Here is a 12384-nt window from a genome sequence, read left to right as displayed (position 1 = left end):
GAAGATCGGTCCTGGGAAAAAGCTGAAGATGTACATGCTTCTCAGTTAGTGAAACGCTTTCATTCTCAGTTTCCATCCAAGCCAGGACCGCTGTCTCGGTCTTTGAGAGGGGGTACTGTCAGGAATCATTCAGTCAGTTCCGTATACAATACAAGACACTTTCATTTAAAGAAGACATCCAGGGTGGTGGTGAAACCTAGGATGGTGAGTTTCTGGGTAAATGTGAAATAGTTCGGAAATTCAAGATGGTCGCCGCTATTGCCGTGGTGACATATCGGCGACGTTCTAGTTTCCAGTTATCTTGAGGAGCGAGAGCGCAGTGCACTGCGCACTTCAAAATAGACTTTGCCGTGAGTGGCCGTCATTCAAGGCGCTCACAGGAATTTCAAGTTTCAGTGTTTTTCGTGGGTGTAATTCATAACACCGTTTCAGGAAATCTTAGTTCAAAGACGAATGTGGATTTAGTGCATCGTAAACCAAGACTGAGAAAGGTTTGAGTCTTTCGACGTGTCAGTGAGAAAAGACCGTCGGAAGGAGGTTGCGCTTTTTCAGCAGTTCCAGTGAAGAGTTTCTGAGGAGTCTCTTAATCGAGAAAGACTTTCTGAACTTTTCCTGAGGAGAATTAGCCTCAACTTGGCAGTTCCGTCACTTCAGTGTAACGCGAGGTTGCGAAAGGCTTTGACAGCAGACAGTCAACCAACGGAGGATAAAGTAAGACTTTTCCAATCTATCTTGGAAGGCATTCCAGTTTCCCCCAGAGCTCCCCATTGCGTTGCCCCTTTTCTTCCCTCCCTCTTTCTCCTTCCTGGTTCCTTTTTGCGCGTATCTACCAAGTGTTCTAAGACTGTCTACAAGAGCGTCATGTCAATCTGCTAGAACCAGTGAACAGACTCCCAATCTGAAAGCGACGTTACCATTGAAGAAGGTAGGGAGGGATACTTGGTTTAGTGACAGGGGACATTTCCTCAATTCAGTTTACTAACGGGGTGTTCTCCTTTTTCAGAAATATCCACTCCTTCATGGTAACTACTCGCAACCATATACAGAGAGGGGCAAGGCTCTAAAGACAACTGGTAGGATAAATTGGATTTGAGTATTACATGTCCTGGAAGCATAGTTGGAGTTGCTGCATTGTCTTTCTCTCTTTCCTCTGTGCATTAGGAACCCAAGTGCAGTCCTGAAAGCCAGTGAACATAGAAGGACTAGTGGGGGCCAGTTGTTGTTGGAGTGTCTCTCTTTTCTGTCCACTTCCCCTTTCCCTGTCTCTGGTGCCGATGCTCGTGAAGCGGCGTCACTGGGGATAGGGCATTGGGAGCAAGCATCAGTTCTGCCTCTGCGAAGAATCTGGGACCTGACACTAAGCTAATGGAACTAAATGGGAATGGGAGGAATACCAACCGGACAATATTTCCACGCCTTATGTCTTCACCAACACAAGAGACTCTGCCGAAAATGAACAATTTGTGATTACTGTTACAAAGACTAAAGCAGATTTATGTGTACAAAGTATTGGACGAATTCCAGTTGGAATAAGTGAATGTATTATGATTTTAGATATTGAAGGTGTAAACGATAGTTCTTTTGTAGCTTCACATAGCACATACTTCGTGTGTGGCAATTATGGATATTATCGACTGCCAGTTGGATGGTCGGGTATATGTTATGTATCTTTTCTATTACCTCCTGTGTTTCTGGCACCTGCATCATATCATCGAGATTTTAAACTGTTTAATGATATTACTAAAAACAGATACAAGAGGACAATAAGTACTGATGAAGTAGACCAAACAAACACTAGTCTACAACAATATGTTGATTTTAATTTAGGTTTGTTCTCTTTTGTAGGTGCTGCATTAAATAGTAGGAAAGTGAGACGGTTAACTAGGGTTGTAGAAGCTGTTACCAATCAGACAGCTATAGCACTTGGAAATATTACTGAGGAACTGCAAATTGCAAGGATTGCAGTGCTCCAAAATCGTATGTTGTTAGATGTGATGTTATGCATGTGGTGCATGTCGAATTATCAGTAGTAGTTGTTGTGTCTTTATTCCCGATAATTCGCCCTCAGTATATGATGCAATATTTAAACTACATAAAATTGCTACAGAAATTCAAACAGAAACTGATACCTGGACTTTTGCTGGATGGTTTTGGGCTCTAGTCTCTGCTTGGGTTGGAAACTACTGACTATTCTATGTATTGTAATTGCAGTGTTTTTCACATGCTGTATGTGTATTCATTGTGGCCCAATGCTTTGCTCCATGTGTATTACTGCCTGTATACCAGCCAAGAAGTATGTTACAGAAATGAAAGCACAACACATGTTAGATAAGGAAATAGCTGAAATGATGAGTGTAGATATACAGGATGAATATTTAGATTATCCCAGGAAAGCGAATGTCTTCAGCTAATGCTGAAAGGGTCGTCTGTTGTAGTTTGACAGCGATTAGATTAAGCTTTAGCAGAAGACATCTTAGTTTTAGCTATTATCGTGACATTTAGTGGACTCCATTTTGTATTCATGGCAGCCGTTTTGTTTGCTGCATGCTGCTGCGTGTCGACCATGTGCTTTGTCCTATCTTCCTGTTAACTGCCCTTGAAATCTGCCCAGCAACGAGTTATATTTAGCATCCCCCACTTTCGCGCATACCCAGTAGGGTTTACAGCTGTTAGTGATTAGTACCAGACAGAAATGTGTTTACCAGTTTTCAAAACCGTTAGCTCCTCCCACTGATCGATTGTGCCTTTCTATATTACCTTATATGTACATAACACTTGCTTCTGTGTTTGTACCGCCTTCTTTTGAACCCCTGTGTGGGTATAAATGGACCATGCTCTTTTAGTTCGGGGTGCTACGTCTTGCAATACGAAGGGTACTGTCTGAACCATAGCACCACCTTATGAGGTGTAATAAATGTTATCTTTTCTATTCCACTTTCTGTGCCAACTTCTTCCTATTGGTCTAAGGACTTTGTGCAGAGAAGGGTGAACCCCTTGCACTAGTGGGCCTTGCTGAGGCTTGCTACTACAGCCTGAGCTCAAGTGAACTCCAAGCAGTTAAGGGAGGGAATGACAAATCAGTTAAAAAAGGCCATATTTGTTTGTAACGTAAAGGCAGAGTGAAATCAGTTATGGTTAGGGAAATTGACTCCTACCAACTCTTTGGGTTGTTGAAGACGGGCAAGAGAGATTCTATCTTTACGATTATTCCATAAAGTTTTTGTAAGGGAGCAATTTATAGCGCTAAAAAAAGAGAGTGGAAGGGAAAGCAGAAGCATCGAGAGATAAAAATTGATAATGGGGAGAAGCATCATTTTAATAGTGGCTAATCTCCCCCACCAGGATAAGGAAAGAGGGGACCAACTTCCAATGAGGGCGGAGAGTTTTTGAAGTATATCTGCATGGTTAATTTTGATAGATTCTTTGATAGTTTTGGAAGCTAATTTTTTCTTTATACTAATAGTGAATAACATTGCATTATTGACTATTAGTGTAATGAAAACTGAAGCACAATTTGCTGGAATCAAACCATTGGTGGCAGCTAAAGTAAGTAAAACAATGCTTTAAATGGATATTGTGCGCATGCTTGTGGGTGAGAGTGTGGTTGTGATAGAAGAAATGTGTATGTATGAGCAAGTATGAATGTATGTGTAAATGTGAGTATGTGAAAGATTCAGTCACTGGTAGTGGGTGAGAGTGGGTATCAGTAAGTCTCAGTGAGTCATAATGAGTGAAATTGAGTTATTGCGAATGAGTGAGAATGAATATGAATCAGGGCTGATTGAGCATTTCCCTAGGATGCTGTAAAGCATGGGTCGGTTTTGCTGAAAAGGGGTGATGGTTTTGTTGCTGGGGGCAAGTTTTGCAGCCTCCCATGCCAGTCAGTGCTTCCCCAGGGGGCTGGTTTGAGAAAATTGCCAGAGTAGCTTTGGGTTTCCAGTACTGCCCTGATATGAGTCAGTGTAAGGGAGTGTTAGTCAGTTTGAGTGAGAATGAATGAATGAATGAGTGAATAAGAATAAGTGAATGTAAGTGAGTGTGAGTAACAATGTGGTTATGCTTGCAGGTCTGGTGCTGACCGCAGAATGTAATTCTTGTCTTATACAGACACCTGTGGTAAAATACTGGTGCTAGCCTTCCTAAGGCATTCATTAGCATGACAGACACATGTAACAGAATGTCAGCACACCAGAGGTAATTCTCGACAAAATGGACACCTTGGAAAACTACTTGTAATGGCAGGCTAGCTGCAATTGTTGGCTATAATTGAACACATTCTTCAAAAAAAATTCTCAGGAGGAGGAAAGCTCCTAGTAGTGTCCTGGCTTTCTCTCTGCACTCCCTCACTACAATTCTGAGCAAGTTTTACATCCCAGAACTTGCAAAGATCAATTCTACAGAATAATACAGATGGAATGTTAAGTAGACCTTTGTGTGTGTTGTTATACTAATCATGCAGTTATATTGGAGCTTCATCAATGTCAATTATTGTGATGTCATCAAATAAGGTCATATGGCTTTCACATCCTGATAAAACTCAGGGTCAAGGGTCATCTGACGTCACTTCCTGTGATCTCATTAAGGTTAAAGGGTAAGTGATGTCACTTCCACTACTAAAGATTTGTGACGGGCAGTTTGCGAGTCACCAATTAGTTGCGCAGCCGTATGCACAATGTAATCCAATTGATTCACGTACTCAATAGTGTTTCCAAAGTGCAATCCATTTTTATTTCCACTGACCAAATTGACTAAGTCATAGTGAAAGGTGGGATATCATAGTCCTGGCAAAGGCCTATAGACTCTTCAGAGGCGACTGATGATGTGCCGAAACATGTTGACAGATTTTCTTGGGAGATGATAGGGTAATAGCACCCCAGGCCCTTTCTTAATTTTAATCCTGTTTAGGGAACCCTGAGTAAAATTAACCAATTATAGAGTGGGTATCACTCAAATGCTTTTAAAAACACTTATGATTCTGGACCCCTAATAAGATTACGGCAAACGCAACAGAAAACAAAACAACTGCTCCACCCTTGCTGATGGCAAACACAGGATGTGTTGTAGCAGTCCTATGCCACCAGGAGTGCGCAAGGTCACTTTAATCCCATGATTGGGATTCCAGAGGAAGGGCCCGATTCACAGAATGAACTTAAGACTCAATCCTAAACTTACTACTATTTTGGTATTCACAGAATGCACTTACTACTTTTGGCATTCACAGAATGAACTTAAGACGCAATCCTAAACTTACTACTATTTTGGTATTCACTGATTGCCCTTACTACTTTTGGTATTCACAGAAGTTAGGATTTTGTCTTAAGTTTGTCTTAACCCAAATTTAAGACAGACTTAAAACAGACTCAAGTTAGGATTTTGTCTTAAGTCTGTCTTAAGTCTGTCTTAAGTTTGTCTTAAGACAAACTTAAGACAAAATCCTAACTTCTGTGAATACCAAAAGTAGTAAGTTCATTTTGTGAATGCCAAAAGTATTAAGTGTATTCTGTGAATACCAAAATAGTAGTAAGTTTAGGATTGAGTCTTAAGTTCATTCTGTGAATCGGGCCCAAAGTATTGATGTTAAAGCTTTACCTCTTCAATCTCTGGGGCGAAGGTCCCTAAAAGTTTACCGCCAAATGAACTTGTAGAATGGTTGGAAGGAATATTATATGTTGATTACAGACGTACCATTAAACGGACCGCGAAGGAAGCACACAGGTCAGTGTGTATGTTTCTCCTCTTTCAAGGACACGCACCTGAATGGATGTACAACACGATGCAGTTGTACTTACAACACAGCTACTTACAACTTACACACAAAATCCCACAAAACAGCATAGTTGGCAAGTAGTTGCATATCATGTGTGGCCCTTTCAGTTCTATTTTACTAGCACATGTAAAGAAACACTTGCCATACAATCTTAAGTGGATGTTGGTTTGTAATTAAGTGTGTTTATGAAGAGGAGCAAGAAAGTAAAACAAGTCCCTAGCCCAAAAATGTGAATCATGTGTTGCACCGTAGTCATATACGATTTTAATGGGGTTACAACGTATACATTAATTAAAAAATGCAGTAATTATAAGTGTAACATATAATAATTACAAAAAGATCACAGTGGCATGGAGCTGTAGTCGAGACATTAATGCAAAAAAACAAGGTATTTCTTAAAAAACGTACAGATCAATTTCTATTAGCCATTATATTCAAATTAAACATATATTTTAAAACTTGTTAAAAACAATACATTGTCACAACACACGTGTTGGTCATAGAAACAAGAAAACTACACAAAAGTCTTTGTGCAACACATGATCCACATTTTTGGGTTAGGGACTTGTTTTACTTTCTTGGTTTAATTACCCGTCACTATCTCAAAGAATAGGGTTTCTCCTCTTTTTAGTTCTATGAGGAGGAGTACACATCTTAGAGTAAAGGCAGCTGTAATTTTAGCACAGTACCCAAAGTTGGGCCTGTGTTATTGCCGAACACAGAGGTGATAGGCAAACCATTACCTCTCTACATTATTACTCAACAGGCTACGTCGGTCTTTGTTCTGACATCACAGCTAATAAACAGACCTCATTTAACAATATACATACCTTGGCCTTTGGGAATGCCCCTTTTAGCCATTGGCTTTCTCCAACCAGCCTCTTTCAGCCATTGGTCTGAGGCTATGTCAATCACGTCTTGGCTCAGCCCAGTGCAGTATTCATTAGAAGCTGCTGGCTGATTGGGTGCCTTGTCCGGCCTCCACTCGACTCAAGTGCTGAAGGAGGAGCTACTTTTAGGGTGTCCCAGTGTTCACTCACCCAAAAAACTTCAGTAAAGTTAGCATGTGTCCGTGTTTGTGGAGCACGTTGACTGAAACAGAGGGAAGCCAGGTTTCATGTGTTGAGTGAAGGATTAGTTAGCAGCCCTGATCAGAAGCAGTTATTATGAACACACATGATAATGTGGGTAAGGGCTGCACTTGCCTCCCCATAGTGCATCCTTGTCTGTGTTTCCCATGTTGGCCAGCGCTGTTGTTTATTTCATACTACTTCTCCTACCTGGCGGCCAAGACATGTAACTCCCTCCCCATCCACCTTCGACTGACCCAGGACCACCTCTCCTTCAGGAAGCAACTCAAGACCTGGCTATTCGAGCAGTAGCATACCCCTTCCCCCAAGCGCCTTGAGACCCTTCCGGGTGAGTAGCGCGCTATACAAATGTCATGATTGATTGATTGATTGATTGATTGTGTGTCTCTCCTTCAGTGATATTTTAGCCCCACTGATTTGCTTTTGTAGTGTTTCAGTTTGGGATTTTCAAACGTGGGTTCCCCTACATGTTTACAACATATTTTTTTGGTTAACCAACGTTTTTTTCTGATTTACTAGGGCCCAGAAGCTTCCACAACAATAAAGTTTGAAAAAAACATGACAAAATAAAAGAAGCATTGACAATTCCAAAAGGCTGGTGGTCAGCGCCAGACCTCATGGCTTTGCCAGTGCTTGTTGAGACATGGTCTCTTTAAGCCCCCTTCCATTCAGTCTTTGCATCCTTGTCAAGCGATGCTTGTAGACAGCATGCACTGTGCAGTCCACACTGCAGGAAGATAGGGAACAGTGAAACCACGGCGTCAGGCGCTCTGAACGCTGAGGGGGTGGTCCCACATCAGAGGCGGGGCGGGGGGTGGGGTATTGGGTCCCACATCAGAGGCAGGGGGGGGGGGGGCTGGGGCCGTCACTAAACAAGCGAACTCTTTCACCTGACAACATTGCGCCTTCCTGATGGGCGCTCATATAGAGAGGCAGCTTGTTTCCTTTCCAGTTAAAGAATTGGCTTGGTAGTTTTGGTAGTTTGGTCTGCCCTGTTCCCATGATGCACTGGGCCAGGGACATACTCATTTGCATGTAGCCAGGTTCTGAGCTGGGATGGTGCAGTGAGCTAAATAACGGTGATGGATCAAGCCCTGATCTCTTGACTGGGTAGGAGTGTTCTGCTTAATTCAGATACTCTGTCCATCACCACCCCCTTTTTCTGAATCATATAGAGAGGCAGGCAAATTACCATCACTCCCAGTGCTGCGGCTCTAAGCAGCCAATGGCTAGCCAGGGGGCCGATTGACACTTCATACAAGCCAATGGCTGAAGGGGGCTGATCAACAGCCCCAACCGTCTTGCTGTCTGGAAGCTGACGTAAAATATGAATGAAAATGGAGGCACACATGTGGCCTAATGAAAAGCACACAAAAAACGCACACATTCAAGAATTTTCTGTAAATTAAATTTATTTGTACAAAATTATACAACCCTTCTTGAGAATTTTGTTAAATGAGCGGCCCTGGGGGGCCTCGGGTTACTCCTTATAAATTATTTAGGAATCAGTTTCTAGTCAATATATTCGCATTAGCAGCAGTAAATCTCAGGTTCCATCTCTTTTGATCTACTAATATCTACCTAATATTTACTTAAATATATCTGTTAAGGTGCATTTATATTTCTCATGAACACAAAAAACATTTTACAGATAAAAATGGCTTTGAAAAACACATCGAAAGTGCAGCAGCTTGTTGGCGACTTGTGTTTCTGAGGCCCGGATCTGCTGATCTTGTCGGTCGAGATCCTTGGATCTCTTTTGATCGCCTCCTCTCTCGCTGTCCTCACTGGGCTGTGGTGGGGAAGGCACTGGGCTCTGTGGATAACACTCAGGTCTTGGTATCTTTATGGGTGAGGCATAGACCTCAGGGCCTCTGTGCCTTTGAGAGTAATGCACTGGCCTCTGTATCCTCTGTGGGTGAGGCACCGCCCCTGTGTCTCTGTGGGTAAGGTACTGGCCCCTGTGTCTTTGTGGGCAATGCACTGGCCTCTGTATCCTCTGTATCCTCTGTGTGGAATGCACTGGCCTCTGTGTCTTTATGGGTAAGGCACTGGCCCCTGTGTCTCTGTGGGTAAGGCACTGGCCTCTGTATCCTCTGTGGGTAAGGCACTGGCCTCGGTAGACTCTATATGGAAAGCACTGGCCTCTGTGTCTCGGTGGGTAAGGCACAGGCCCCTGTGTCTCTGTGGGTAAGGCACAGGCCCCTGTGTCTCTGTGGGTAAGGCACAGGCCCCTGTGTCTCTGTGGGTAAGGCAACAGGCCCCTGTGTCTCTGTGGGTAAGGCAACAGCCCCGGTGTCTCTGTGGGTAAGGCACAGGCCCCTGTGTCTCTGTGGGTAAGGCACAGGCCCCTGTGTCTCTGTGGGTAAGGCACAGGCCCCTGTGTCTCTGTGGGTAAGGCACAGACCACCGTGTCATTGTGGGTAAGGCACTGGCTTCTGTGTGTTTGTTGGTAAGGCTCTGGCCTGTGTGTGTTTGTGGGTAAGGCACTTGCCACTGTGTCATTGTGGGTAAGGCACTGGCTTCTGTGTGTTTGTGGGTAAGGCACTGGCTTCTGTGTGTTTGTGGGTAAGGCACTGGCTTCTGTGTGTTTGTGGGTAAGGCACTGGCTTCTGTGTGTTTGTGGGTAAGGCCCTGGCTTCTGTGTGTTTGTGGGTAAGGCACTGGCCTGTGTGTGTTTGTGGGTAAGGCACTGGCCACTGTGTCATTGTGGGTAAGGCACTGGCTTCTGTGTGTTTGTGGGTAAGGCACTGGCCTGTGTGTGTTTGTGGGTAAGGCACTGGCTTCTGTGTGTTTGTGGGTAAGGCACTGGCTTCTGTGTGTTTGTTGGTAAGGCACTGGCTTCTGTGTGTTTGTGGGTAAGGCACTAGCTTCTGTGTGTTTGTGGGTAAGGCCCTGGCTTCTGTGTGTTTGTGGGTAAGGCACTGGCTTCTGTGTGTTTGTGGGTAAGGCACTGGCTTCTGTGTGTTTGTGGGTAAGGCACTGGCTTCTGTGTGTTTGTGGGTAAGGCACTGGCTTCTGTGTGTTTGTGGGTAAGGCCCTGGCTTCTGTGTGTTTGTGGGTAAGGCACTGGCCTGTGTGTGTTTGTGGGTAAGGCACTGGCCTGTGTGTGTTTGTGGGTAAGGCACTGGCCTCTGAGTGTTTGTTGGTAAGGCACTGGCTTCTGTGTGTTTGTGGGTAAGGCACTGGCCACTGTGTCATTGTGGGTAAGGCACTGGCTTCTGTGGGTAAGGCACTGTCCTGTGTGTGTTTGTGGGTAAGGCACTGGCCTCTGTGTCTTTGTGGGTAAGGCACTGGCTTCTGTGTGTTTTTGGGTAAGGCACTGGCTTCTGTGTGTTTGTGGGTAAGGCACTGGCTTCTGTGTGTTTGTGGGTAAGGCCCTGGCTTCTGTGTGTTTGTGGGTAAGGCACTGGCCTGTGTGTGTTTGTGGGTAAGGCACTGGCCTCTGAGTCATTGTGGGTAAGGCACTGGCTTCTGTGTGTTTGTGGGTAAGGCACTGGCCTGTGTGTGTTTGTGGGTAAGGCACTGGCCTCTGAGTCATTGTGGGTAAGGCACTGGCTTCTGTGTCTTGGTGCTTAATAGACTGGTGTCTTGGTTTTCTTAGGCAAGACACTGGCCTCTGCTTTTAAGGAAGCTAATGTCCTGTGAGATCCTCTCATGGAAGTGAGGGTCCTTTGGGAGCGGGTGAAGGAGTGGGAACCTGATGTGTGGGACTGTCCGTGGTATAGTCCTGTGTGATCCGACAGATCTCTGCTCGGGACTTGGTGATTCACCTCTTTTCTAGCTCCTTGGAGGCACTAGTCTTACCCCCATCATCGTGTGTGTTGCAGAACCTAGCACCTTGTTGGAAGGGTCTTCACAACAACCACAGTCCCAGATTGGGAAACACTGTCAACAACATTTCCCAGCATTGTCCTGCTGTGAAGGACTTCAGGCCAATGCCCAGCCTGCTCCATGAAACCACCCGGAGTAGAATGAGGTTCATCCCTGAGGGACAGCGGGTCATTCCTGAGGAGGCTGTTTATTACTCCCGGGTACACTGGTTGTACTTCATATGGCACTCGTGACCAAAGCCCTCGGTGCTGGCACAGAGGACCAGCTCAGATAAGGGAAGGTGTTTAATGGGCCTGCCAGAAGGTGCTGCTCTGAAAATTTGTGCTGCGTACAAGTGGCCATCGAAACATATGGGGCCCAATTCATAAAGGTAAACTTAAAAGTCTAAAGGACCAATTCACAAAGGTAAACTTAGACCAAATGTGTAAGGGCCCAATTCATAAAGGTAAACTTAGACCAAATGTGTAAGGGCCCAATTCATAAAGGTAAACTTAGACCAAAAATCTAATTTTACGACTTTCGGTCTTCACAAAGGTAAGTTACAAGTAGTATCTTTACGTCCGCACTCGGGGCAAAATCTCCACCCGATTGCGGAGATTCCACTCCAGGTGAGGAAACTCAGCCCGAGTGCAGACGTAAAAATACTACTCATAACTCGCGTTTGTGGAAACTGAAAGTCGTACACTTAGACTTGTGGTCCAAGTTTACCTTGTGAAATGTGCCCATGGTTGGGCCGCCACATTATGTGCCGTTATGTTGGAGCCAACACTGCTCGAGTATAATTTGATTGGAGATGGCCTTAGGCGCATTTGTGTAAAAGGGGAAAGTGAGTTCATCCCAAGATAAGTCATGGAGAATAACAAGCTGAATTTTGTGCCAACGTTTATACTTTCTGCCTGTAACCATCTGATTACAAATTCCGTGACAATAAAGAGTTGTGTGTAAGTACAGGACTTGTCATGTGCCTTTTGTGGTGTTAGGGACATGGTAACACTGCACTCTACAGGCTTAGGGTAAGGGGTCATATGGCCTTGGTAGCTCCCACCCTAAAAGGACACTTTAAAAAAACTTGTGCATTCACATATAAAAGTTGCTCTTTCCTTTTGTCTGAAGAAGGGACCTTTTTAAGGCGAGAAAGCTTGAAAATAAATACCTTCGTCAGTCAAATGTTTACCTGTTTTTGTCTGAGCGGCTGCTGTGACATTAGTCACATCTTACAGCCCTTGCTGTAGAGACTGCTGATGTCAATCACAATGCTCTTGGAACACCAGTTGATCAGGCTGGCAGTGCCAGTACTTTAGCTTCTGGAGCTGTAGCCAGCAGGGCCATTCTTCACACATTTGAGTTGTTTTGAGCCCCGGTTGCCATAAGGGGGTCCGGGCCAGAAGTCTGCAGGCACAGACTGGGCTGGCCAATGAAAGAGTGGTCCAGTTCTTGTTGCCTCTGTTTCCTTCAAGCAGGTTGGCTGAGTGCAGACGGGCTGGCCAATGACAGAGTGGTCCAATTCCAGTCGTCTTTGTGTCCTCCGAGCAGGTTGGCCGAGTGCAGACGGGGCTGGCCAATGACAGAGTGGTCCAGTTCCGGTCGCCTCTGTGTCCTCCGTGCAGGTTGGCCCAGTGCAGACGGGGCTGGCCAATGACAGAGTGGTCCAGTTCCAGTCGCCTCTGTTTCCTCCGAGCAGGTTGGCCGAGT

This window comes from Lissotriton vulgaris, chromosome 1_1 (genome assembly GCF_964263255.1).
Source record: "Lissotriton vulgaris chromosome 1_1, aLisVul1.2, whole genome shotgun sequence".
Lineage (NCBI taxonomy): Eukaryota > Metazoa > Chordata > Amphibia > Caudata > Salamandridae > Lissotriton > Lissotriton vulgaris.
This window is presented reverse-complemented; position numbering follows the sequence as displayed.